Source organism: Ambystoma mexicanum, chromosome 6p (assembly GCF_040938575.1).
Source record: "Ambystoma mexicanum isolate Mex_15411 chromosome 6p, UKY_AmexF1_1, whole genome shotgun sequence".
Taxonomy (NCBI): Eukaryota; Metazoa; Chordata; class Amphibia; order Caudata; family Ambystomatidae; genus Ambystoma; species Ambystoma mexicanum.
In genome coordinates this window covers 30997304-31023698 of record NC_090935.1, presented here as the reverse complement: position 1 = coordinate 31023698, position 26395 = coordinate 30997304, and the positions used below count along the sequence as shown (strand labels likewise).

Genomic DNA, 26395 nt, shown 5'->3' with positions numbered 1-26395 from the left:
GGGAGCGGGGCCCCTTTTATTCTGTCAATAAAAGGTATTTCTCTCCTGGCACGCACGTGTCTAAAAATATGGAACGCTTCACGAATTTGCGTGTCATCCTTGCGCAGGGGCCATGCTAATCTTCTCTGTATCGTTCCAATTTTAGTATATGTGCTGCCGAAGCGAGCACACACTTGGGGCTGAACTGGCCAGTGTATAAAAGCCAGCGCATCGGCTGCCTATTGACCTAGGTTGACTTGTTATGCTCTAACTTTGGCAAGAAACTGTTTGGTTCTGGGGCCGGTATGGAACCAAGAGGCAAAGACCAACGACCCAAGCTTCCTCGCTGCTGGTTTGGCCCAAAAGGAAAGGTTCCGTGTGCTTGGCTATTGCAATGCAGGAAAGAAAGGATCATGGTCCAGGCTGCATGCAAAGTGGCACCTCCCGTCATAATGCCTGGGAGATGGGTGCTGTGTGCCTGGACGCATCACAATAGTCCCACAAGCCAGAGAAAAGCCAGAGGGCCTGTGAGGGTTTGCTTGGGGGGGGCCCTGTTGAATTCCAGGATAGGCAAGGTGAGGCAGCGGCCTAGTGCGCGGACCCCCGAGAGCCCCGGATTGCTGCTGCCCCCGCCTTCAAGCCAGAGATGCATTTTCAAACCGATGTAAGTTTACGTTTGGCTGCTGGCTTCAGCGACGGTGGCTTCAAAGTCCCGCCGGGTCTGCTTTCCTTTGGTAGGGCCATGAAGCCTCTTACAACAGGTATTGGCTGCCTGTCGCCTGCTTTTATCAACTGTGCCAGGACGTGAGCCTTGTGTGTTACAAAATCAGGACAGCAGGCATTGCAGTGGCTCCTGCTTCAGAAAAGCACCTTGAAGAACAGCACTAGGAGCTAACGGAGGGCACCAGGGGTATGGGGGCCAGTGGTGCAATGGATAAGGCGCCTGACTAGGAGTCAGAAGGTTGTGGGTTCCACTGCCATCCGGCTGGGCTCCCAACTCTGTGCTTTGTTTCTTTGAATTACATTTAAATTCCCTTGGCCTTCACTGCTCGCAATAGACTTTTGATTTTATGTGGGGCGGGCCCGGTTGCACAGCAAGGAAACACCAGGCGCCATCTCGAAGCACCACCAGTAGGGGTCCCTCCAGAAGGCCCCAACAAGCAGCAGATGATTTCTATGCATGTGTGCGTCCTGTCCTTCAATGGGTGGGGGTTGGCTTGTGTTGGACACAGTCCCAGGGCAGCCCTTCACGTCCCTGATCGGCCACGATCGGCCAGAGACCTCTCTCTGTGAGCGCCGCAGGCGAGCCTTCTCGGGACCTCAGCAACTGAGGGGCACATTTCCAAATGAGGGAGACATTTCCAGAAAGCGCACCAGGGAACGGCTCGGCCTCTGCTTCGTGGCCTAACCCAGCCTGGTCCTTCTCCAACCATCTGGGAGCTGTCCAAAAGCCGGTGGGCCTGGCGGAATGGGCTCCCAGCAGGCCCTGGCTGACTGGTGATTTGCATACACACAGACACACGCACGCACGCACACTCTCTCTCGTGCTATCTGCTGCCTTTCAGACCCTGCCACCCCTCGCTTGCTTTAAAGGAGCAGTTGGCGAATGACACTGAGCAAAGAATGCACAAGTGGGTAAAGAGATCACACACCTAGAGGCAGCCAGCTCTCATGAAGAGTAGGGCCTAGAAGCAGTGAAGCTTGAGGGGCTGTGCGCTCTTTGCCATGAGCCCCTAGAGGCGGATCATATAGAAAGCGCTATATAGAAATGAGCAGCCAGCAGAGGACAAGGCAGCCGCTCTCGGTGCAGCACAGCACAGAGAGGATCAAGAGAAACGGGAAGGGCTTCCGCGGCAGCGAGCAAGCACAAGACCAGCACGGGAGCGGGGCCCCTTTTATTCTGTCAATAAAAGGTATTTCTCTCCTGGCACGCACGTGTCTAAAAATATGGAACGCTTCACGAATTTGCGTGTCATCCTTGCGCAGGGGCCATGCTAATCTTCTCTGTATCGTTCCAATTTTAGTATATGTGCTGCCGAAGCGAGCACACACTTGGGGCTGAACTGGCCAGTGTATAAAAGCCAGCGCATCGGCTGCCTTTTGACCTAGGTTGACTTGTTATGCTCTAACTTTGGCAAGAAACTGTTTGGTTCTGGGGCCGGTATGGAACCAAGAGGCAAAGACCAACGACCCAAGCTTCCTCGCTGCTGGTTTGGCCCAAAAGGAAAGGTTCCGTGTGCTTGGCTATTGCAATGCAGGAAAGAAAGGATCATGGTCCAGGCTGCATGCAAAGTGGCACCTCCCGTCATAATGCCTGGGAGATGGGTGCTGTGTGCCTGGACGCATCACAATAGTCCCACAAGCCAGAGAAAAGCCAGAGGGCCTGTGAGGGTTTGCTTGGGGGGGGCCCTGTTGAATTCCAGGATAGGCAAGGTGAGGCAGCGGCCTAGTGCGCGGACCCCCGAGAGCCCCGGATTGCTGCTGCCCCCGCCTTCAAGCCAGAGATGCATTTTCAAACCGATGTAAGTTTACGTTTGGCTGCTTGCTTCAGCGACGGTGGCTTCAAAGTCCCGCCGGGTCTGCTTTCCTTTGGTAGGGCCATGAAGCCTCTTACAACAGGTATTGGCTGCCTGTCGCCTGCTTTTATCAACTGTGCCAGGACGTGAGCCTTGTGTGTTACAAAATCAGGACAGCAGGCATTGCAGTGGCTCCTGCTTCAGAAAAGCACCTTGAAGAACAGCACTAGGAGCTAACGGAGGGCACCAGGGGTATGGGGGCCAGTGGTGCAATGGATAAGGCGCCTGACTAGGAGTCAGAAGGTTGTGGGTTCCACTGCCATCCGGCTGGGCTCCCAACTCTGTGCTTTGTTTCTTTGAATTACATTTAAATTCCCTTGGCCTTCACTGCTCGCAATAGACTTTTGATTTTATGTGGGGCGGGCCCGGTTGCACAGCAAGGAAACACCAGGCGCCATCTCGAAGCACCACCAGTAGGGGTCCCTCCAGAAGGCCCCAACAAGCAGCAGATGATTTCTATGCATGTGTGCGTCCTGTCCTTCAATGGGTGGGGGTTGGCTTGTGTTGGACACAGTCCCAGGGCAGCCCTTCACGTCCCTGATCGGCCACGATCGGCCAGAGACCTCTCTCTGTGAGCGCCGCAGGCGAGCCTTCTCGGGACCTCAGCAACTGAGGGGCACATTTCCAAATGAGGGAGACATTTCCAGAAAGCGCACCAGGGAACGGCTCGGCCTCTGCTTCGTGGCCTAACCCAGCCTGGTCCTTCTCCAACCATCTGGGAGCTGTCCAAAAGCCGGTGGGCCTGGCGGAATGGGCTCCCAGCAGGCCCTGGCTGACTGGTGATTTGCATACACACAGACACACGCACGCACGCACACTCTCTCTCGTGCTATCTGCTGCCTTTCAGACCCTGCCACCCCTCGCTTGCTTTAAAGGAGCAGTTGGCGAATGACACTGAGCAAAGAATGCACAAGTGGGTAAAGAGATCACACACCTAGAGGCAGCCAGCTCTCATGAAGAGTAGGGCCTAGAAGCAGTGAAGCTTGAGGGGCTGTGCGCTCTTTGCCATGAGCCCCTAGAGGCGGATCATATAGAAAGCGCTATATAGAAATGAGCAGCCAGCAGAGGACAAGGCAGCCGCTCTCGGTGCAGCACAGCACAGAGAGGATCAAGAGAAACGGGAAGGGCTTCCGCGGCAGCGAGCAAGCACAAGACCAGCACGGGAGCGGGGCCCCTTTTATTCTGTCAATAAAAGGTATTTCTCTCCTGGCACGCACGTGTCTAAAAATATGGAACGCTTCACGAATTTGCGTGTCATCCTTGCGCAGGGGCCATGCTAATCTTCTCTGTATCGTTCCAATTTTAGTATATGTGCTGCCGAAGCGAGCACACACTTGGGGCTGAACTGGCCAGTGTATAAAAGCCAGCGCATCGGCTGCCTTTTGACCTAGGTTGACTTGTTATGCTCTAACTTTGGCAAGAAACTGTTTGGTTCTGGGGCCGGTATGGAACCAAGAGGCAAAGACCAACGACCCAAGCTTCCTCGCTGCTGGTTTGGCCCAAAAGGAAAGGTTCCGTGTGCTTGGCTATTGCAATGCAGGAAAGAAAGGATCATGGTCCAGGCTGCATGCAAAGTGGCACCTCCCGTCATAATGCCTGGGAGATGGGTGCTGTGTGCCTGGACGCATCACAATAGTCCCACAAGCCAGAGAAAAGCCAGAGGGCCTGTGAGGGTTTGCTTGGGGGGGGCCCTGTTGAATTCCAGGATAGGCAAGGTGAGGCAGCGGCCTAGTGCGCGGACCCCCGAGAGCCCCGGATTGCTGCTGCCCCCGCCTTCAAGCCAGAGATGCATTTTCAAACCGATGTAAGTTTACGTTTGGCTGCTTGCTTCAGCGACGGTGGCTTCAAAGTCCCGCCGGGTCTGCTTTCCTTTGGTAGGGCCAGGAAGCCTCTTACAACAGGTATTGGCTGCCTGTCGCCTGCTTTTATCAACTGTGCCAGGACGTGAGCCTTGTGTGTTACAAAATCAGGACAGCAGGCATTGCAGTGGCTCCTGCTTCAGAAAGGCACCTTGAAGAACAGCACTAGGAGCTAACGGAGGGCACCAGGGGTATGGGGGCCAGTGGTGCAATGGATAAGGCGCCTGACTAGGAGTCAGAAGGTTGTGGGTTCCACTGCCATCCGGCTGGGCTCCCAACTCTGTGCTTTGTTTCTTTGAATTACATTTAAATTCCCTTGGCCTTCTCTGCTCGCAATAGACTTTTGATTTTATGTGGGGCGGGCCCGGTTGCACAGCAAGGAAACACCAGGCGCCATCTCGAAGCACCACCAGTAGGGGTCCCTCCAGAAGGCCCCAACAAGCAGCAGATGATTTCTATGCATGTGTGCGTCCTGTCCTTCAATGGGTGGGGGTTGGCTTGTGTTGGACACAGTCCCAGGGCAGCCCTTCACGTCCCTGATCGGCCACGATCGGCCAGAGACCTCTCTGGTGAGCGCCGCAGGCGAGCCTTCTCGGGACCTCAGCAACTGAGGGGCACATTTCCAAATGAGGGAGACATTTCCAGAAAGCGCACCAGGGAACGGCTCGGCTTCTGCTTCGTGGCCTAACCCAGCCTGGTCCTTCTCCAACCATCTGGGAGCTGTCCAAAAGCCGGTGGGCCTGGCGGAATGGGCTCCCAGCAGGCCCTGGCTGACTGGTGATTTGCATACACACAGACACACGCACGCACGCACACTCTCTCTCGTGCTATCTGCTGCCTTTCAGACCCTGCCACCCCTCGCTTGCTTTAAAGGAGCAGTTGGCGAATGACACTGAGCAAAGAATGCACAAGTGGGTAAAGAGATCACACACCTAGAGGCAGCCAGCTCTCATGAAGAGTAGGGCCTAGAAGCAGTGAAGCTTGAGGGGCTGTGCGCTCTTTGCCATGAGCCCCTAGAGGCGGGTCATATAGAAAGCGCTATATAGAAATGAGCAGCCAGCAGAGGACAAGGCAGCCGCTCTCGGTGCAGCACAGCACAGAGAGGATCAAGAGAAACGGGAAGGGCTTCCGCGGCAGCGAGCAAGCACAAGACGAGCACGGGAGCGGGGCCCCTTTTATTCTGTCAATAAAAGGTATTTCTCTCCTGGCACGCACGTGTCTAAAAATATGGAACGCTTCACGAATTTGCGTGTCATCCTTGCGCAGGGGCCATGCTAATCTTCTCTGTATCGTTCCAATTTTAGTATATGTGCTGCCGAAGCGAGCACACACTTGGGGCTGAACTGGCCAGTGTATAAAAGCCAGCGCATCGGCTGCCTATTGACCTAGGTTGACTTGTTATGCTCTAACTTTGGCAAGAAACTGTTTGGTTCTGGGGCCGGTATGGAACCAAGAGGCAAAGACCAACGACCCAAGCTTCCTCGCTGCTGGTTTGGCCCAAAAGGAAAGGTTCCGTGTGCTTGGCTATTGCAATGCAGGAAAGAAAGGATCATGGTCCAGGCTGCATGCAAAGTGGCACCTCCCGTCATAATGCCTGGGAGATGGGTGCTGTGTGCCTGGACGCATCACAATAGTCCCACAAGCCAGAGAAAAGCCAGAGGGCCTGTGAGGGTTTGCTTGGGGGGGGCCCTGTTGAATTCCAGGATAGGCAAGGTGAGGCAGCGGCCTAGTGCGCGGACCCCCGAGAGCCCCGGATTGCTGCTGCCCCCGCCTTCAAGCCAGAGATGCATTTTCAAACCGATGTAAGTTTACGTTTGGCTGCTGGCTTCAGCGACGGTGGCTTCAAAGTCCCGCCGGGTCTGCTTTCCTTTGGTAGGGCCATGAAGCCTCTTACAACAGGTATTGGCTGCCTGTCGCCTGCTTTTATCAACTGTGCCAGGACGTGAGCCTTGTGTGTTACAAAATCAGGACAGCAGGCATTGCAGTGGCTCCTGCTTCAGAAAAGCACCTTGAAGAACAGCACTAGGAGCTAACGGAGGGCACCAGGGGTATGGGGGCCAGTGGTGCAATGGATAAGGCGCCTGACTAGGAGTCAGAAGGTTGTGGGTTCCACTGCCATCCGGCTGGGCTCCCAACTCTGTGCTTTGTTTCTTTGAATTACATTTAAATTCCCTTGGCCTTCACTGCTCGCAATAGACTTTTGATTTTATGTGGGGCGGGCCCGGTTGCACAGCAAGGAAACACCAGGCGCCATCTCGAAGCACCACCAGTAGGGGTCCCTCCAGAAGGCCCCAACAAGCAGCAGATGATTTCTATGCATGTGTGCGTCCTGTCCTTCAATGGGTGGGGGTTGGCTTGTGTTGGACACAGTCCCAGGGCAGCCCTTCACGTCCCTGATCGGCCACGATCGGCCAGAGACCTCTCTCTGTGAGCGCCGCAGGCGAGCCTTCTCGGGACCTCAGCAACTGAGGGGCACATTTCCAAATGAGGGAGACATTTCCAGAAAGCGCACCAGGGAACGGCTCGGCCTCTGCTTCGTGGCCTAACCCAGCCTGGTCCTTCTCCAACCATCTGGGAGCTGTCCAAAAGCCGGTGGGCCTGGCGGAATGGGCTCCCAGCAGGCCCTGGCTGACTGGTGATTTGCATACACACAGACACACGCACGCACGCACACTCTCTCTCGTGCTATCTGCTGCCTTTCAGACCCTGCCACCCCTCGCTTGCTTTAAAGGAGCAGTTGGCGAATGACACTGAGCAAAGAATGCACAAGTGGGTAAAGAGATCACACACCTAGAGGCAGCCAGCTCTCATGAAGAGTAGGGCCTAGAAGCAGTGAAGCTTGAGGGGCTGTGCGCTCTTTGCCATGAGCCCCTAGAGGCGGATCATATAGAAAGCGCTATATAGAAATGAGCAGCCAGCAGAGGACAAGGCAGCCGCTCTCGGTGCAGCACAGCACAGAGAGGATCAAGAGAAACGGGAAGGGCTTCCGCGGCAGCGAGCAAGCACAAGACCAGCACGGGAGCGGGGCCCCTTTTATTCTGTCAATAAAAGGTATTTCTCTCCTGGCACGCACGTGTCTAAAAATATGGAACGCTTCACGAATTTGCGTGTCATCCTTGCGCAGGGGCCATGCTAATCTTCTCTGTATCGTTCCAATTTTAGTATATGTGCTGCCGAAGCGAGCACACACTTGGGGCTGAACTGGCCAGTGTATAAAAGCCAGCGCATCGGCTGCCTTTTGACCTAGGTTGACTTGTTATGCTCTAACTTTGGCAAGAAACTGTTTGGTTCTGGGGCCGGTATGGAACCAAGAGGCAAAGACCAACGACCCAAGCTTCCTCGCTGCTGGTTTGGCCCAAAAGGAAAGGTTCCGTGTGCTTGGCTATTGCAATGCAGGAAAGAAAGGATCATGGTCCAGGCTGCATGCAAAGTGGCACCTCCCGTCATAATGCCTGGGAGATGGGTGCTGTGTGCCTGGACGCATCACAATAGTCCCACAAGCCAGAGAAAAGCCAGAGGGCCTGTGAGGGTTTGCTTGGGGGGGGCCCTGTTGAATTCCAGGATAGGCAAGGTGAGGCAGCGGCCTAGTGCGCGGACCCCCGAGAGCCCCGGATTGCTGCTGCCCCCGCCTTCAAGCCAGAGATGCATTTTCAAACCGATGTAAGTTTACGTTTGGCTGCTGGCTTCAGCGACGGTGGCTTCAAAGTCCCGCCGGGTCTGCTTTCCTTTGGTAGGGCCAGGAAGCCTCTTACAACAGGTATTGGCTGCCTGTCGCCTGCTTTTATCAACTGTGCCAGGACGTGAGCCTTGTGTGTTACAAAATCAGGACAGCAGGCATTGCAGTGGCTCCTGCTTCAGAAAGGCACCTTGAAGAACAGCACTAGGAGCTAACGGAGGGCACCAGGGGTATGGGGGCCAGTGGTGCAATGGATAAGGCGCCTGACTAGGAGTCAGAAGGTTGTGGGTTCCACTGCCATCCGGCTGGGCTCCCAACTCTGTGCTTTGTTTCTTTGAATTACATTTAAATTCCCTTGGCCTTCACTGCTCGCAATAGACTTTTGATTTTATGTGGGGCGGGCCCGGTTGCACAGCAAGGAAACACCAGGCGCCATCTCGAAGCACCACCAGTAGGGGTCCCTCCAGAAGGCCCCAACAAGCAGCAGATGATTTCTATGCATGTGTGCGTCCTGTCCTTCAATGGGTGGGGGTTGGCTTGTGTTGGACACAGTCCCAGGGCAGCCCTTCACGTCCCTGATCGGCCACGATCGGCCAGAGACCTCTCTCTGTGAGCGCCGCAGGCGAGCCTTCTCGGGACCTCAGCAACTGAGGGGCACATTTCCAAATGAGGGAGACATTTCCAGAAAGCGCACCAGGGAACGGCTCGGCCTCTGCTTCGTGGCCTAACCCAGCCTGGTCCTTCTCCAACCATCTGGGAGCTGTCCAAAAGCCGGTGGGCCTGGCGGAATGGGCTCCCAGCAGGCCCTGGCTGACTGGTGATTTGCATACACACAGACACACGCACGCACGCACACTCTCTCTCGTGCTATCTGCTGCCTTTCAGACCCTGCCACCCCTCGCTTGCTTTAAAGGAGCAGTTGGCGAATGACACTGAGCAAAGAATGCACAAGTGGGTAAAGAGATCACACACCTAGAGGCAGCCAGCTCTCATGAAGAGTAGGGCCTAGAAGCAGTGAAGCTTGAGGGGCTGTGCGCTCTTTGCCATGAGCCCCTAGAGGCGGATCATATAGAAAGCGCTATATAGAAATGAGCAGCCAGCAGAGGACAAGGCAGCCGCTCTCGGTGCAGCACAGCACAGAGAGGATCAAGAGAAACGGGAAGGGCTTCCGCGGCAGCGAGCAAGCACAAGACCAGCACGGGAGCGGGGCCCCTTTTATTCTGTCAATAAAAGGTATTTCTCTCCTGGCACGCACGTGTCTAAAAATATGGAACGCTTCACGAATTTGCGTGTCATCCTTGCGCAGGGGCCATGCTAATCTTCTCTGTATCGTTCCAATTTTAGTATATGTGCTGCCGAAGCGAGCACACACTTGGGGCTGAACTGGCCAGTGTATAAAAGCCAGCGCATCGGCTGCCTATTGACCTAGGTTGACTTGTTATGCTCTAACTTTGGCAAGAAACTGTTTGGTTCTGGGGCCGGTATGGAACCAAAAGGCAAAGACCAACGACCCAAGCTTCCTCGCTGCTGGTTTGGCCCAAAAGGAAAGGTTCCGTGTGCTTGGCTATTGCAATGCAGGAAGAAAGGATCATGGTCCAGGCTGCATGCAAAGTGGCACCTCCCGTCATAATGCCTGGGTGATGGGTGCTGTGTGCCTGGACGCATCACAATAGTCCCACAAGCCAGAGAAAAGCCAGAGGGCCTGTGAGGGTTTGCTTGGGGGGGGCCCTGTTGAATTCCAGGATAGGCAAGGTGAGGCAGCGGCCTAGTGCGCGGACCCCCGAGAGCCCCGGATTGCTGCTGCCCCCGCCTTCAAGCAAGAGATGCATTTTCAAACCGATGTAAGTTTACGTTTGGCTGCTGGCTTCAGCGACGGTGGCTTCAAAGTCCCGCCGGGTCTGCTTTCCTTTGGTAGGGCCAGGAAGCCTCTTACAACAGGTATTGGCTGCCTGTCGCCTGCTTTTATCAACTGTGCCAGGACGTGAGCCTTGTGTGTTACAAAATCAGGACAGCAGGCATTGCAGTGGCTCCTGCTTCAGAAAGGCACCTTGAAGAACAGCACTAGGAGCTAACGGAGGGCACCAGGGGTATGGGGGCCAGTGGTGCAATGGATAAGGCGCCTGACTAGGAGTCAGAAGGTTGTGGGTTCCTCTGCCATCCGGCTGGGCTCCCAACTCTGTGCTTTGTTTCTTTGAATTACATTTAAATTCCCTTGGCCTTCACTGCTCGCAATAGACTTTTGATTTTATGTGGGGCGGGCCCGGTTGCACAGCAAGGAAACACCAGGCGCCATCTCGAAGCACCACCAGTAGGGGTCCCTCCAGAAGGCCCCAACAAGCAGCAGATGATTTCTATGCATGTGTGCGTCCTGTCCTTCAATGGGTGGGGGTTGGCTTGTGTTGGACACAGTCCCAGGGCAGCCCTTCACGTCCCTGATCGGCCACGATCGGCCAGAGACCTCTCTGGTGAGCGCCGCAGGCGAGCCTTCTCGGGACCTCAGCAACTGAGGGGCACATTTCCAAATGAGGGAGACATTTCCAGAAAGCGCACCAGGGAACGGCTCGGCCTCTGCTTCGTGGCCTAACCCAGCCTGGTCCTTCTCCAACCATCTGGGAGCTGTCCAAAAGCCGGTGGGCCTGGCGGAATGGGCTCCCAGCAGGCCCTGGCTGACTGGTGATTTGCATACACACAGACACACGCACGCACGCACACTCTCTCTCGTGCTATCTGCTGCCTTTCAGACCCTGCCACCCCTCGCTTGCTTTAAAGGAGCAGTTGGCGAATGACACTGAGCAAAGAATGCACAAGTGGGTAAAGAGATCACACACCTAGAGGCAGCCAGCTCTCATGAAGAGTAGGGCCTAGAAGCAGTGAAGCTTGAGGGGCTGTGCGCTCTTTGCCATGAGCCCCTAGAGGCGGATCATATAGAAAGCGCTATATAGAAATGAGCAGCCAGCAGAGGACAAGGCAGCCGCTCTTGGTGCAGCACAGAGAGGATCAAGAGAAACGGGAAGGGCTTCCGCGGCAGCGAGCAAGCACAAGACCAGCACGGGAGCGGGGCCCCTTTTATTCTGTCAATAAAAGGTATTTCTCTCCTGGCACGCACGTGTCTAAAAATATGGAACGCTTCACGAATTTGCGTGTCATCCTTGCGCAGGGGCCATGCTAATCTTCTCTGTATCGTTCCAATTTTAGTATATGTGCTGCCGAAGCGAGCACACACTTGGGGCTGAACTGGCCAGTGTATAAAAGCCAGCGCATCGGCTGCCTATTGACCTAGGTTGACTTGTTATGCTCTAACTTTGGCAAGAAACTGTTTGGTTCTGGGGCCGGGATGAAAGCAAGAGGCAAAGACCAACGACCCAAGCTTCCTCGCTGCTGGTTTGGCCCAAAAGGAAAGGTTCCGTGTGCTTGGCTATTGCAATGCAGGAAGAAAGGATCATGGTCCAGGCTGCATGCAAAGTGGCACCTCCCGTCATAATGCCTGGGTGATGGGTGCTGTGTGCCTGGACGCATCACAATAGTCCCACAAGCCAGAGAAAAGCCAGAGGGCCTGTGAGGGTTTGCTTGGGGGGGCACTGTTGAGTTCCAGGATAAGGCAAGGTGAGGCAGCGGCCTAGTGCGCGGACCCCCGAGAGCCCCGGATTGCTGCTGCCCCCGCCTTCAAGCCAGAGATGCATTTTCAAACCGATGTAAGTTTACGTTTGGCTGCTGGCTTCAGCGACGGTGGCTTCAAAGTCCCGCCGGGTCTGCTTTCCTTTGGTAGGGCCAGGAAGCCTCTTACAACAGGTATTGGCTGCCTGTCGCCTGCTTTTATCAACTGTGCCAGGACGTGAGCCTTGTGTGTTACAAAATCAGGACAGCAGGCATTGCAGTGGCTCCTGCTTCAGAAAGGCACCTTGAAGAACAGCACTAGGAGCTAACGGAGGGCACCAGGGGTATGGGGGCCAGTGGTGCAATGGATAAGGCGCCTGACTAGGAGTCAGAAGGTTGTGGGTTCCACTGCCATCCGGCTGGGCTCCCAACTCTGTGCTTTGTTTCTTTGAATTACATTTAAATTCCCTTGGCCTTCACTGCTCGCAATAGACTTTTGATTTTATGTGGGGCGGGCCCGGTTGCACAGCAAGGAAACACCAGGCGCCATCTCGAAGCACCACCAGTAGGGGTCCCTCCAGAAGGCCCCAACAAGCAGCAGATGATTTCTATGCATGTGTGCGTCCTGTCCTTCAATGGGTGGGGGTTGGCTTGTGTTGGACACAGTCCCAGGGCAGCCCTTCACGTCCCTGATCGGCCACGATCGGCCAGAGACCTCTCTCTGTGAGCGCCGCAGGCGAGCCTTCTCGGGACCTCAGCAACTGAGGGGCACATTTCCAAATGAGGGAGACATTTCCAGAAAGCGCACCAGGGAACGGCTCGGCCTCTGCTTCGTGGCCTAACCCAGCCTGGTCCTTCTCCAACCATCTGGGAGCTGTCCAAAAGCCGGTGGGCCTGGCGGAATGGGCTCCCAGCAGGCCCTGGCTGACTGGTGATTTGCATACACACAGACACACGCACGCACGCACACTCTCTCTCGTGCTATCTGCTGCCTTTCAGACCCTGCCACCCCTCGCTTGCTTTAAATGAGCAGTTGGCGAATGACACTGAGCAAAGAATGCACAAGTGGGTAAAGAGATCACACACCTAGAGGCAGCCAGCTCTCATGAAGAGTAGGGCCTAGAAGCAGTGAAGCTTGAGGGGCTGTGCGCTCTTTGCCATGAGCCCCTAGAGGCGGATCATATAGAAAGCGCTATATAGAAATGAGCAGCCAGCAGAGGACAAGGCAGCCGCTCTCGGTGCAGCACAGCACAGAGAGGATCAAGAGAAACGGGAAGGGCTTCCGCGGCAGCGAGCAAGCACAAGACCAGCACGGGAGCGGGGCCCCTTTTATTCTGTCAATAAAAGGTATTTCTCTCCTGGCACGCACGTGTCTAAAAATATGGAACGCTTCACGAATTTGCGTGTCATCCTTGCGCAGGGGCCATGCTAATCTTCTCTGTATCGTTCCAATTTTAGTATATGTGCTGCCGAAGCGAGCACACACTTGGGGCTGAACTGGCCAGTGTATAAAAGCCAGCGCATCGGCTGCCTATTGACCTAGGTTGACTTGTTATGCTCTAACTTTGGCAAGAAACTGTTTGGTTCTGGGGCCGGTATGGAACCAAAAGGCAAAGACCAACGACCCAAGCTTCCTCGCTGCTGGTTTGGCCCAAAAGGAAAGGTTCCGTGTGCTTGGCTATTGCAATGCAGGAAGAAAGGATCATGGTCCAGGCTGCATGCAAAGTGGCACCTCCCGTCATAATGCCTGGGTGATGGGTGCTGTGTGCCTGGACGCATCACAATAGTCCCACAAGCCAGAGAAAAGCCAGAGGGCCTGTGAGGGTTTGCTTGGGGGGGGCCCTGTTGAATTCCAGGATAGGCAAGGTGAGGCAGCGGCCTAGTGCGCGGACCCCCGAGAGCCCCGGATTGCTGCTGCCCCCGCCTTCAAGCAAGAGATGCATTTTCAAACCGATGTAAGTTTACGTTTGGCTGCTGGCTTCAGCGACGGTGGCTTCAAAGTCCCGCCGGGTCTGCTTTCCTTTGGTAGGGCCAGGAAGCCTCTTACAACAGGTATTGGCTGCCTGTCGCCTGCTTTTATCAACTGTGCCAGGACGTGAGCCTTGTGTGTTACAAAATCAGGACAGCAGGCATTGCAGTGGCTCCTGCTTCAGAAAGGCACCTTGAAGAACAGCACTAGGAGCTAACGGAGGGCACCAGGGGTATGGGGGCCAGTGGTGCAATGGATAAGGCGCCTGACTAGGAGTCAGAAGGTTGTGGGTTCCTCTGCCATCCGGCTGGGCTCCCAACTCTGTGCTTTGTTTCTTTGAATTACATTTAAATTCCCTTGGCCTTCACTGCTCGCAATAGACTTTTGATTTTATGTGGGGCGGGCCCGGTTGCACAGCAAGGAAACACCAGGCGCCATCTCGAAGCACCACCAGTAGGGGTCCCTCCAGAAGGCCCCAACAAGCAGCAGATGATTTCTATGCATGTGTGCGTCCTGTCCTTCAATGGGTGGGGGTTGGCTTGTGTTGGACACAGTCCCAGGGCAGCCCTTCACGTCCCTGATCGGCCACGATCGGCCAGAGACCTCTCTGGTGAGCGCCGCAGGCGAGCCTTCTCGGGACCTCAGCAACTGAGGGGCACATTTCCAAATGAGGGAGACATTTCCAGAAAGCGCACCAGGGAACGGCTCGGCCTCTGCTTCGTGGCCTAACCCAGCCTGGTCCTTCTCCAACCATCTGGGAGCTGTCCAAAAGCCGGTGGGCCTGGCGGAATGGGCTCCCAGCAGGCCCTGGCTGACTGGTGATTTGCATACACACAGACACACGCACGCACGCACACTCTCTCTCGTGCTATCTGCTGCCTTTCAGACCCTGCCACCCCTCGCTTGCTTTAAAGGAGCAGTTGGCGAATGACACTGAGCAAAGAATGCACAAGTGGGTAAAGAGATCACACACCTAGAGGCAGCCAGCTCTCATGAAGAGTAGGGCCTAGAAGCAGTGAAGCTTGAGGGGCTGTGCGCTCTTTGCCATGAGCCCCTAGAGGCGGATCATATAGAAAGCGCTATATAGAAATGAGCAGCCAGCAGAGGACAAGGCAGCCGCTCTTGGTGCAGCACAGAGAGGATCAAGAGAAACGGGAAGGGCTTCCGCGGCAGCGAGCAAGCACAAGACCAGCACGGGAGCGGGGCCCCTTTTATTCTGTCAATAAAAGGTATTTCTCTCCTGGCACGCACGTGTCTAAAAATATGGAACGCTTCACGAATTTGCGTGTCATCCTTGCGCAGGGGCCATGCTAATCTTCTCTGTATCGTTCCAATTTTAGTATATGTGCTGCCGAAGCGAGCACACACTTGGGGCTGAACTGGCCAGTGTATAAAAGCCAGCGCATCGGCTGCCTATTGACCTAGGTTGACTTGTTATGCTCTAACTTTGGCAAGAAACTGTTTGGTTCTGGGGCCGGGATGAAAGCAAGAGGCAAAGACCAACGACCCAAGCTTCCTCGCTGCTGGTTTGGCCCAAAAGGAAAGGTTCCGTGTGCTTGGCTATTGCAATGCAGGAAGAAAGGATCATGGTCCAGGCTGCATGCAAAGTGGCACCTCCCGTCATAATGCCTGGGTGATGGGTGCTGTGTGCCTGGACGCATCACAATAGTCCCACAAGCCAGAGAAAAGCCAGAGGGCCTGTGAGGGTTTGCTTGGGGGGGCACTGTTGAGTTCCAGGATAAGGCAAGGTGAGGCAGCGGCCTAGTGCGCGGACCCCCGAGAGCCCCGGATTGCTGCTGCCCCCGCCTTCAAGCCAGAGATGCATTTTCAAACCGATGTAAGTTTACGTTTGGCTGCTGGCTTCAGCGACGGTGGCTTCAAAGTCCCGCCGGGTCTGCTTTCCTTTGGTAGGGCCAGGAAGCCTCTTACAACAGGTATTGGCTGCCTGTCGCCTGCTTTTATCAACTGTGCCAGGACGTGAGCCTTGTGTGTTACAAAATCAGGACAGCAGGCATTGCAGTGGCTCCTGCTTCAGAAAGGCACCTTGAAGAACAGCACTAGGAGCTAACGGAGGGCACCAGGGGTATGGGGGCCAGTGGTGCAATGGATAAGGCGCCTGACTAGGAGTCAGAAGGTTGTGGGTTCCACTGCCATCCGGCTGGGCTCCCAACTCTGTGCTTTGTTTCTTTGAATTACATTTAAATTCCCTTGGCCTTCACTGCTCGCAATAGACTTTTGATTTTATGTGGGGCGGGCCCGGTTGCACAGCAAGGAAACACCAGGCGCCATCTCGAAGCACCACCAGTAGGGGTCCCTCCAGAAGGCCCCAACAAGCAGCAGATGATTTCTATGCATGTGTGCGTCCTGTCCTTCAATGGGTGGGGGTTGGCTTGTGTTGGACACAGTCCCAGGGCAGCCCTTCACGTCCCTGATCGGCCACGATCGGCCAGAGACCTCTCTGGTGAGCGCCGCAGGCGAGCCTTCTCGGGACCTCAGCAACTGAGGGGCACATTTCCAAATGAGGGAGACATTTCCAGAAAGCGCACCAGGGAACGGCTCGGCTTCTGCTTCGTGGCCTAACCCAGCCTGGTCCTTCTCCAACCATCTGGGAGCTGTCCAAAAGCCGGTGGGCCTGGCGGAATGGGCTCCCAGCAGGCCCTGGCTGACTGGTGATTTGCATACACACAGACACACGCACGCACGCACACTCTCTCTCGTGCTATCTGCTGCCTTTCAGACCCTGCCACCCCTCGCTTGCTTTAAAGGAGCAGTTGGCGAATGACACTGAGCAAAGAATGCACAAGTGGGTAAAGAGATCACACACCTAGAGGCAGCCAGCTCTCATGAAGAGTAGGGCCTAGAAGCAGTGAAGCTTGAGGGGCTGTGCGCTCTTTGCCATGAGCCCCTAGAGGCGGGTCATATAGAAAGCGCTATATAGAAATGAGCAGCCAGCAGAGGACAAGGCAGCCGCTCTCGGTGCAGCACAGCACAGAGAGGATCAAGAGAAACGGGAAGGGCTTCCGCGGCAGCGAGCAAGCACAAGACGAGCACGGGAGCGGGGCCCCTTTTATTCTGTCAATAAAAGGTATTTCTCTCCTGGCACGCACGTGTCTAAAAATATGGAACGCTTCACGAATTTGCGTGTCATCCTTGCGCAGGGGCCATGCTAATCTTCTCTGTATCGTTCCAATTTTAGTATATGTGCTGCCGAAGCGAGCACACACTTGGGGCTGAACTGGCCAGTGTATAAAAGCCAGCGCATCGGCTGCCTATTGACCTAGGTTGACTTGTTATGCTCTAACTTTGGCAAGAAACTGTTTGGTTCTGGGGCCGGTATGGAACCAAGAGGCAAAGACCAACGACCCAAGCTTCCTCGCTGCTGGTTTGGCCCAAAAGGAAAGGTTCCGTGTGCTTGGCTATTGCAATGCAGGAAAGAAAGGATCATGGTCCAGGCTGCATGCAAAGTGGCACCTCCCGTCATAATGCCTGGGAGATGGGTGCTGTGTGCCTGGACGCATCACAATAGTCCCACAAGCCAGAGAAAAGCCAGAGGGCCTGTGAGGGTTTGCTTGGGGGGGGCCCTGTTGAATTCCAGGATAGGCAAGGTGAGGCAGCGGCCTAGTGCGCGGACCCCCGAGAGCCCCGGATTGCTGCTGCCCCCGCCTTCAAGCCAGAGATGCATTTTCAAACCGATGTAAGTTTACGTTTGGCTGCTGGCTTCAGCGACGGTGGCTTCAAAGTCCCGCCGGGTCTGCTTTCCTTTGGTAGGGCCATGAAGCCTCTTACAACAGGTATTGGCTGCCTGTCGCCTGCTTTTATCAACTGTGCCAGGACGTGAGCCTTGTGTGTTACAAAATCAGGACAGCAGGCATTGCAGTGGCTCCTGCTTCAGAAAAGCACCTTGAAGAACAGCACTAGGAGCTAACGGAGGGCACCAGGGGTATGGGGGCCAGTGGTGCAATGGATAAGGCGCCTGACTAGGAGTCAGAAGGTTGTGGGTTCCACTGCCATCCGGCTGGGCTCCCAACTCTGTGCTTTGTTTCTTTGAATTACATTTAAATTCCCTTGGCCTTCACTGCTCGCAATAGACTTTTGATTTTATGTGGGGCGGGCCCGGTTGCACAGCAAGGAAACACCAGGCGCCATCTCGAAGCACCACCAGTAGGGGTCCCTCCAGAAGGCCCCAACAAGCAGCAGATGATTTCTATGCATGTGTGCGTCCTGTCCTTCAATGGGTGGGGGTTGGCTTGTGTTGGACACAGTCCCAGGGCAGCCCTTCACGTCCCTGATCGGCCACGATCGGCCAGAGACCTCTCTCTGTGAGCGCCGCAGGCGAGCCTTCTCGGGACCTCAGCAACTGAGGGGCACATTTCCAAATGAGGGAGACATTTCCAGAAAGCGCACCAGGGAACGGCTCGGCCTCTGCTTCGTGGCCTAACCCAGCCTGGTCCTTCTCCAACCATCTGGGAGCTGTCCAAAAGCCGGTGGGCCTGGCGGAATGGGCTCCCAGCAGGCCCTGGCTGACTGGTGATTTGCATACACACAGACACACGCACGCACGCACACTCTCTCTCGTGCTATCTGCTGCCTTTCAGACCCTGCCACCCCTCGCTTGCTTTAAAGGAGCAGTTGGCGAATGACACTGAGCAAAGAATGCACAAGTGGGTAAAGAGATCACACACCTAGAGGCAGCCAGCTCTCATGAAGAGTAGGGCCTAGAAGCAGTGAAGCTTGAGGGGCTGTGCGCTCTTTGCCATGAGCCCCTAGAGGCGGATCATATAGAAAGCGCTATATAGAAATGAGCAGCCAGCAGAGGACAAGGCAGCCGCTCTCGGTGCAGCACAGCACAGAGAGGATCAAGAGAAACGGGAAGGGCTTCCGCGGCAGCGAGCAAGCACAAGACCAGCACGGGAGCGGGGCCCCTTTTATTCTGTCAATAAAAGGTATTTCTCTCCTGGCACGCACGTGTCTAAAAATATGGAACGCTTCACGAATTTGCGTGTCATCCTTGCGCAGGGGCCATGCTAATCTTCTCTGTATCGTTCCAATTTTAGTATATGTGCTGCCGAAGCGAGCACACACTTGGGGCTGAACTGGCCAGTGTATAAAAGCCAGCGCATCGGCTGCCTTTTGACCTAGGTTGACTTGTTATGCTCTAACTTTGGCAAGAAACTGTTTGGTTCTGGGGCCGGTATGGAACCAAGAGGCAAAGACCAACGACCCAAGCTTCCTCGCTGCTGGTTTGGCCCAAAAGGAAAGGTTCCGTGTGCTTGGCTATTGCAATGCAGGAAAGAAAGGATCATGGTCCAGGCTGCATGCAAAGTGGCACCTCCCGTCATAATGCCTGGGAGATGGGTGCTGTGTGCCTGGACGCATCACAATAGTCCCACAAGCCAGAGAAAAGCCAGAGGGCCTGTGAGGGTTTGCTTGGGGGGGGCCCTGTTGAATTCCAGGATAGGCAAGGTGAGGCAGCGGCCTAGTGCGCGGACCCCCGAGAGCCCCGGATTGCTGCTGCCCCCGCCTTCAAGCCAGAGATGCATTTTCAAACCGATGTAAGTTTACGTTTGGCTGCTTGCTTCAGCGACGGTGGCTTCAAAGTCCCGCCGGGTCTGCTTTCCTTTGGTAGGGCCAGGAAGCCTCTTACAACAGGTATTGGCTGCCTGTCGCCTGCTTTTATCAACTGTGCCAGGACGTGAGCCTTGTGTGTTACAAAATCAGGACAGCAGGCATTGCAGTGGCTCCTGCTTCAGAAAGGCACCTTGAAGAACAGCACTAGGAGCTAACGGAGGGCACCAGGGGTATGGGGGCCAGTGGTGCAATGGATAAGGCGCCTGACTAGGAGTCAGAAGGTTGTGGGTTCCACTGCCATCCGGCTGGGCTCCCAACTCTGTGCTTTGTTTCTTTGAATTACATTTAAATTCCCTTGGCCTTCTCTGCTCGCAATAGACTTTTGATTTTATGTGGGGCGGGCCCGGTTGCACAGCAAGGAAACACCAGGCGCCATCTCGAAGCACCACCAGTAGGGGTCCCTCCAGAAGGCCCCAACAAGCAGCAGATGATTTCTATGCATGTGTGCGTCCTGTCCTTCAATGGGTGGGGGTTGGCTTGTGTTGGACACAGTCCCAGGGCAGCCCTTCACGTCCCTGATCGGCCACGATCGGCCAGAGACCTCTCTGGTGAGCGCCGCAGGCGAGCCTTCTCGGGACCTCAGCAACTGAGGGGCACATTTCCAAATGAGGGAGACATTTCCAGAAAGCGCACCAGGGAACGGCTCGGCTTCTGCTTCGTGGCCTAACCCAGCCTGGTCCTTCTCCAACCATCTGGGAGCTGTCCAAAAGCCGGTGGGCCTGGCGGAATGGGCTCCCAGCAGGCCCTGGCTGACTGGTGATTTGCATACACACAGACACACGCACGCACGCACACTCTCTCTCGTGCTATCTGCTGCCTTTCAGACCCTGCCACCCCTCGCTTGCTTTAAAGGAGCAGTTGGCGAATGACACTGAGCAAAGAATGCACAAGTGGGTAAAGAGATCACACACCTAGAGGCAGCCAGCTCTCATGAAGAGTAGGGCCTAGAAGCAGTGAAGCTTGAGGGGCTGTGCGCTCTTTGCCATGAGCCCCTAGAGGCGGGTCATATAGAAAGCGCTATATAGAAATGAGCAGCCAGCAGAGGACAAGGCAGCCGCTCTCGGTGCAGCACAGCACAGAGAGGATCAAGAGAAACGGGAAGGGCTTCCGCGGCAGCGAGCAAGCACAAGACGAGCACGGGAGCGGGGCCCCTTTTATTCTGTCAATAAAAGGTATTTCTCTCCTGGCACGCACGTGTCTAAAAATATGGAACGCTTCACGAATTTGCGTGTCATCCTTGCGCAGGGGCCATGCTAATCTTCTCTGTATCGTTCCAATTTTAGTATATGTGCTGCCGAAGCGAGCACACACTTGGGGCTGAACTGGCCAGTGTATAAAAGCCAGCGCATCGGCTGCCTATTGACCTAGGTTGACTTGTTATGCTCTAACTTTGGCAAGAAACTGTTTGGTTCTGGGGCCGGTATGGAACCAAGAGGCAAAGACCAACGACCCAAGCTTCCTCGCTGCTGGTTTGGCCCAAAAGGAAAGGTTCCGTGTGCTTGGCTATTGCAATGCAGGAAAGAAAGGATCATGGTCCAGGCTGCATGCAAAGTGGCACCTCCCGTCATAATGCCTGGGAGATGGGTGCTGTGTGCCTGGACGCATCACAATAGTCCCACAAGCCAGAGAAAAGCCAGAGGGCCTGTGAGGGTTTGCTTGGGGGGGGCCCTGTTGAATTCCAGGATAGGCAAGGTGAGGCAGCGGCCTAGTGCGCGGACCCCCGAGAGCCCCGGATTGCTGCTGCCCCCGCCTTCAAGCCAGAGATGCATTTTCAAACCGATGTAAGTTTACGTTTGGCTGCTGGCTTCAGCGACGGTGGCTTCAAAGTCCCGCCGGGTCTGCTTTCCTTTGGTAGGGCCATGAAGCCTCTTACAACAGGTATTGGCTGCCTGTCGCCTGCTTTTATCAACTGTGCCAGGACGTGAGCCTTGTGTGTTACAAAATCAGGACAGCAGGCATTGCAGTGGCTCCTGCTTCAGAAAAGCACCTTGAAGAACAGCACTAGGAGCTAACGGAGGGCACCAGGGGTATGGGGGCCAGTGGTGCAATGGATAAGGCGCCTGACTAGGAGTCAGAAGGTTGTGGGTTCCACTGCCATCCGGCTGGGCTCCCAACTCTGTGCTTTGTTTCTTTGAATTACATTTAAATTCCCTTGGCCTTCACTGCTCGCAATAGACTTTTGATTTTATGTGGGGCGGGCCCGGTTGCACAGCAAGGAAACACCAGGCGCCATCTCGAAGCACCACCAGTAGGGGTCCCTCCAGAAGGCCCCAACAAGCAGCAGATGATTTCTATGCATGTGTGCGTCCTGTCCTTCAATGGGTGGGGGTTGGCTTGTGTTGGACACAGTCCCAGGGCAGCCCTTCACGTCCCTGATCGGCCACGATCGGCCAGAGACCTCTCTCTGTGAGCGCCGCAGGCGAGCCTTCTCGGGACCTCAGCAACTGAGGGGCACATTTCCAAATGAGGGAGACATTTCCAGAAAGCGCACCAGGGAACGGCTCGGCCTCTGCTTCGTGGCCTAACCCAGCCTGGTCCTTCTCCAACCATCTGGGAGCTGTCCAAAAGCCGGTGGGCCTGGCGGAATGGGCTCCCAGCAGGCCCTGGCTGACTGGTGATTTGCATACACACAGACACACGCACGCACGCACACTCTCTCTCGTGCTATCTGCTGCCTTTCAGACCCTGCCACCCCTCGCTTGCTTTAAAGGAGCAGTTGGCGAATGACACTGAGCAAAGAATGCACAAGTGGGTAAAGAGATCACACACCTAGAGGCAGCCAGCTCTCATGAAGAGTAGGGCCTAGAAGCAGTGAAGCTTGAGGGGCTGTGCGCTCTTTGCCATGAGCCCCTAGAGGCGGATCATATAGAAAGCGCTATATAGAAATGAGCAGCCAGCAGAGGACAAGGCAGCCGCTCTTGGTGCAGCACAGAGAGGATCAAGAGAAACGGGAAGGGCTTCCGCGGCAGCGAGCAAGCACAAGACCAGCACGGGAGCGGGGCCCCTTTTATTCTGTCAATAAAAGGTATTTCTCTCCTGGCACGCACGTGTCTAAAAATATGGAACGCTTCACGAATTTGCGTGTCATCCTTGCGCAGGGGCCATGCTAATCTTCTCTGTATCGTTCCAATTTTAGTATATGTGCTGCCGAAGCGAGCACACACTTGGGGCTGAACTGGCCAGTGTATAAAAGCCAGCGCATCGGCTGCCTATTGACCTAGGTTGACTTGTTATGCTCTAACTTTGGCAAGAAACTGTTTGGTTCTGGGGCCGGTATGGAACCAAGAGGCAAAGACCAACGACCCAAGCTTCCTCGCTGCTGGTTTGGCCCAAAAGGAAAGGTTCCGTGTGCTTGGCTATTGCAATGCAGGAAGAAAGGATCATGGTCCAGGCTGCATGCAAAGTGGCACCTCCCGTCATAATGCCTGGGTGATGGGTGCTGTGTGCCTGGACGCATCACAATAGTCCCACAAGCCAGAGAAAAGCCAGAGGGCCTGTGAGGGTTTGCTTGGGGGGGGCCCTGTTGAATTCCAGGATAGGCAAGGTGAGGCAGCGGCCTAGTGCGCGGACCCCCGAGAGCCCCGGATTGCTGCTGCCCCCGCCTTCAAGCCAGAGATGCATTTTCAAACCGATGTAAGTTTACGTTTGGCTGCTTGCTTCAGCGACGGTGGCTTCAAAGTCCCGCCGGGTCTGCTTTCCTTTGGTAGGGCCAGGAAGCCTCTTACAACAGGTATTGGCTGCCTGTCGCCTGCTTTTATCAACTGTGCCAGGACGTGAGCCTTGTGTGTTACAAAATCAGGACAGCAGGCATTGCAGTGGCTCCTGCTTCAGAAAGGCACCTTGAAGAACAGCACTAGGAGCTAACGGAGGGCACCAGGGGTATGGGGGCCAGTGGTGCAATGGATAAGGCGCCTGACTAGGAGTCAGAAGGTTGTGGGTTCCACTGCCATCCGGCTGGGCTCCCAACTCTGTGCTTTGTTTCTTTGAATTACATTTAAATTCCCTTGGCCTTCTCTGCTCGCAATAGACTTTTGATTTTATGTGGGGCGGGCCCGGTTGCACAGCAAGGAAACACCAGGCGCCATCTCGAAGCACCACCAGTAGGGGTCCCTCCAGAAGGCCCCAACAAGCAGCAGATGATTTCTATGCATGTGTGCGTCCTGTCCTTCAATGGGTGGGGGTTGGCTTGTGTTGGACACAGTCCCAGGGCAGCCCTTCACGTCCCTGATCGGCCACGATCGGCCAGAGACCTCTCTGGTGAGCGCCGCAGGCGAGCCTTCTCGGGACCTCAGCAACTGAGGGGCACATTTCCAAATGAGGGAGACATTTCCAGAAAGCGCACCAGGGAACGGCTCGGCTTCTGCTTCGTGGCCTAACCCAGCCTGGTCCTTCTCCAACCATCTGGGAGCTGTCCAAAAGCCGGTGGGCCTGGCGGAATGGGCTCCCAGCAGGCCCTGGCTGACTGGTGATTTGCATACACACAGACACACGCACGCACGCACACTCTCTCTCGTGCTATCTGCTGCCTTTCAGACCCTGCCACCCCTCGCTTGCTTTAAAGGAGCAGTTGGCGAATGACACTGAGCAAAGAATGCACAAGTGGGTAAAGAGATCACACACCTAGAGGCAGCCAGCTCTCATGAAGAGTAGGGCCTAGAAGCAGTGAAGCTTGAGGGGCTGTGCGCTCTTTGCCATGAGCCCCTAGAGGCGGGTCATATAGAAAGCGCTATATAGAAATGAGCAGCCAGCAGAGGACAAGGCAGCCGCTCTCGGTGCAGCACAGCACAGAGAGGATCAAGAGAAACGGGAAGGGCTTCCGCGGCAGCGAGCAAGCACAAGACGAGCACGGGAGCGGGGCCCCTTTTATTCTGTCAATAAAAGGTATTTCTCTCCTGGCACGCACGTGTCTAAAAATATGGAACGCTTCACGAATTTGCGTGTCATCCTTGCGCAGGGGCCATGCTAATCTTCTCTGTATCGTTCCAATTTTAGTATATGTGCTGCCGAAGCGAGCACACACTTGGGGCTGAACTGGCCAGTGTATAAAAGCCAGCGCATCGGCTGCCTATTGACCTAGGTTGACTTGTTATGCTCTAACTTTGGCAAGAAACTGTTTGGTTCTGGGGCCGGTATGGAACCAAGAGGCAAAGACCAACGACCCAAGCTTCCTCGCTGCTGGTTTGGCCCAAAAGGAAAGGTTCCGTGTGCTTGGCTATTGCAATGCAGGAAAGAAAGGATCATGGTCCAGGCTGCATGCAAAGTGGCACCTCCCGTCATAATGCCTGGGAGATGGGTGCTGTGTGCCTGGACGCATCACAATAGTCCCACAAGCCAGAGAAAAGCCAGAGGGCCTGTGAGGGTTTGCTTGGGGGGGGCCCTGTTGAATTCCAGGATAGGCAAGGTGAGGCAGCGGCCTAGTGCGCGGACCCCCGAGAGCCCCGGATTGCTGCTGCCCCCGCCTTCAAGCCAGAGATGCATTTTCAAACCGATGTAAGTTTACGTTTGGCTGCTGGCTTCAGCGACGGTGGCTTCAAAGTCCCGCCGGGTCTGCTTTCCTTTGGTAGGGCCATGAAGCCTCTTACAACAGGTATTGGCTGCCTGTCGCCTGCTTTTATCAACTGTGCCAGGACGTGAGCCTTGTGTGTTACAAAATCAGGACAGCAGGCATTGCAGTGGCTCCTGCTTCAGAAAAGCACCTTGAAGAACAGCACTAGGAGCTAACGGAGGGCACCAGGGGTATGGGGGCCAGTGGTGCAATGGATAAGGCGCCTGACTAGGAGTCAGAAGGTTGTGGGTTCCACTGCCATCCGGCTGGGCTCCCAACTCTGTGCTTTGTTTCTTTGAATTACATTTAAATTCCCTTGGCCTTCACTGCTCGCAATAGACTTTTGATTTTATGTGGGGCGGGCCCGGTTGCACAGCAAGGAAACACCAGGCGCCATCTCGAAGCACCACCAGTAGGGGTCCCTCCAGAAGGCCCCAACAAGCAGCAGATGATTTCTATGCATGTGTGCGTCCTGTCCTTCAATGGGTGGGGGTTGGCTTGTGTTGGACACAGTCCCAGGGCAGCCCTTCACGTCCCTGATCGGCCACGATCGGCCAGAGACCTCTCTCTGTGAGCGCCGCAGGCGAGCCTTCTCGGGACCTCAGCAACTGAGGGGCACATTTCCAAATGAGGGAGACATTTCCAGAAAGCGCACCAGGGAACGGCTCGGCCTCTGCTTCGTGGCCTAACCCAGCCTGGTCCTTCTCCAACCATCTGGGAGCTGTCCAAAAGCCGGTGGGCCTGGCGGAATGGGCTCCCAGCAGGCCCTGGCTGACTGGTGATTTGCATACACACAGACACACGCACGCACGCACACTCTCTCTCGTGCTATCTGCTGCCTTTCAGACCCTGCCACCCCTCGCTTGCTTTAAAGGAGCAGTTGGCGAATGACACTGAGCAAAGAATGCACAAGTGGGTAAAGAGATCACACACCTAGAGGCAGCCAGCTCTCATGAAGAGTAGGGCCTAGAAGCAGTGAAGCTTGAGGGGCTGTGCGCTCTTTGCCATGAGCCCCTAGAGGCGGATCATATAGAAAGCGCTATATAGAAATGAGCAGCCAGCAGAGGACAAGGCAGCCGCTCTCGGTGCAGCACAGCACAGAGAGGATCAAGAGAAACGGGAAGGGCTTCCGCGGCAGCGAGCAAGCACAAGACCAGCACGGGAGCGGGGCCCCTTTTATTCTGTCAATAAAAGGTATTTCTCTCCTGGCACGCACGTGTCTAAAAATATGGAACGCTTCACGAATTTGCGTGTCATCCTTGCGCAGGGGCCATGCTAATCTTCTCTGTATCGTTCCAATTTTAGTATATGTGCTGCCGAAGCGAGCACACACTTGGGGCTGAACTGGCCAGTGTATAAAAGCCAGCGCATCGGCTGCCTTTTGACCTAGGTTGACTTGTTATGCTCTAACTTTGGCAAGAAACTGTTTGGTTCTGGGGCCGGTATGGAACCAAGAGGCAAAGACCAACGACCCAAGCTTCCTCGCTGCTGGTTTGGCCCAAAAGGAAAGGTTCCGTGTGCTTGGCTATTGCAATGCAGGAAAGAAAGGATCATGGTCCAGGCTGCATG

The 26395-nt window shown here is 55.2% G+C and overlaps 15 non-coding genes across 15 annotated transcripts; all 15 read right to left on the bottom strand.

Annotated features, from left to right (window-relative positions):
* Positions 1 to 62: 62 nt before the first annotated feature.
* LOC138512092 (U6 spliceosomal RNA) lies at positions 63 to 169 on the bottom strand. Its single transcript, XR_011280961.1, has one exon. It is a non-coding gene; the product is annotated as a U6 spliceosomal RNA (small nuclear RNA).
* Positions 170 to 1920: 1751 nt separating this feature from the next.
* On the bottom strand, positions 1921 to 2027 carry LOC138512091 (U6 spliceosomal RNA). Its single transcript, XR_011280960.1, has one exon. It is a non-coding gene; the product is annotated as a U6 spliceosomal RNA (small nuclear RNA).
* Positions 2028 to 3778: 1751 nt separating this feature from the next.
* On the bottom strand, positions 3779 to 3885 carry LOC138512090 (U6 spliceosomal RNA). The gene has a single exon (XR_011280959.1). It is a non-coding gene; the product is annotated as a U6 spliceosomal RNA (small nuclear RNA).
* Positions 3886 to 5635: 1750 nt separating this feature from the next.
* LOC138512089 (U6 spliceosomal RNA) lies at positions 5636 to 5742 on the bottom strand. Its single transcript, XR_011280958.1, has one exon. It is a non-coding gene; the product is annotated as a U6 spliceosomal RNA (small nuclear RNA).
* A 1751-nt stretch (positions 5743 to 7493) lies between these two features.
* LOC138512088 (U6 spliceosomal RNA) lies at positions 7494 to 7600 on the bottom strand. Its single transcript, XR_011280957.1, has one exon. It is a non-coding gene; the product is annotated as a U6 spliceosomal RNA (small nuclear RNA).
* A 1751-nt stretch (positions 7601 to 9351) lies between these two features.
* On the bottom strand, positions 9352 to 9458 carry LOC138512087 (U6 spliceosomal RNA). Its single transcript, XR_011280956.1, has one exon. It is a non-coding gene; the product is annotated as a U6 spliceosomal RNA (small nuclear RNA).
* A 1744-nt stretch (positions 9459 to 11202) lies between these two features.
* On the bottom strand, positions 11203 to 11309 carry LOC138512086 (U6 spliceosomal RNA). The gene has a single exon (XR_011280955.1). It is a non-coding gene; the product is annotated as a U6 spliceosomal RNA (small nuclear RNA).
* Positions 11310 to 13059: 1750 nt separating this feature from the next.
* LOC138512085 (U6 spliceosomal RNA) lies at positions 13060 to 13166 on the bottom strand. Its single transcript, XR_011280954.1, has one exon. It is a non-coding gene; the product is annotated as a U6 spliceosomal RNA (small nuclear RNA).
* Positions 13167 to 14910: 1744 nt separating this feature from the next.
* Positions 14911 to 15017, bottom strand: LOC138512084 (U6 spliceosomal RNA). The gene has a single exon (XR_011280953.1). It is a non-coding gene; the product is annotated as a U6 spliceosomal RNA (small nuclear RNA).
* Positions 15018 to 16766: 1749 nt separating this feature from the next.
* Positions 16767 to 16873, bottom strand: LOC138512082 (U6 spliceosomal RNA). The gene has a single exon (XR_011280952.1). It is a non-coding gene; the product is annotated as a U6 spliceosomal RNA (small nuclear RNA).
* Positions 16874 to 18624: 1751 nt separating this feature from the next.
* Positions 18625 to 18731, bottom strand: LOC138512081 (U6 spliceosomal RNA). The gene has a single exon (XR_011280951.1). It is a non-coding gene; the product is annotated as a U6 spliceosomal RNA (small nuclear RNA).
* A 1750-nt stretch (positions 18732 to 20481) lies between these two features.
* LOC138512080 (U6 spliceosomal RNA) lies at positions 20482 to 20588 on the bottom strand. Its single transcript, XR_011280950.1, has one exon. It is a non-coding gene; the product is annotated as a U6 spliceosomal RNA (small nuclear RNA).
* A 1746-nt stretch (positions 20589 to 22334) lies between these two features.
* Positions 22335 to 22441, bottom strand: LOC138512079 (U6 spliceosomal RNA). The gene has a single exon (XR_011280949.1). It is a non-coding gene; the product is annotated as a U6 spliceosomal RNA (small nuclear RNA).
* A 1749-nt stretch (positions 22442 to 24190) lies between these two features.
* On the bottom strand, positions 24191 to 24297 carry LOC138512078 (U6 spliceosomal RNA). Its single transcript, XR_011280948.1, has one exon. It is a non-coding gene; the product is annotated as a U6 spliceosomal RNA (small nuclear RNA).
* Positions 24298 to 26048: 1751 nt separating this feature from the next.
* Positions 26049 to 26155, bottom strand: LOC138512077 (U6 spliceosomal RNA). Its single transcript, XR_011280947.1, has one exon. It is a non-coding gene; the product is annotated as a U6 spliceosomal RNA (small nuclear RNA).
* Positions 26156 to 26395: the final 240 nt, after the last annotated feature.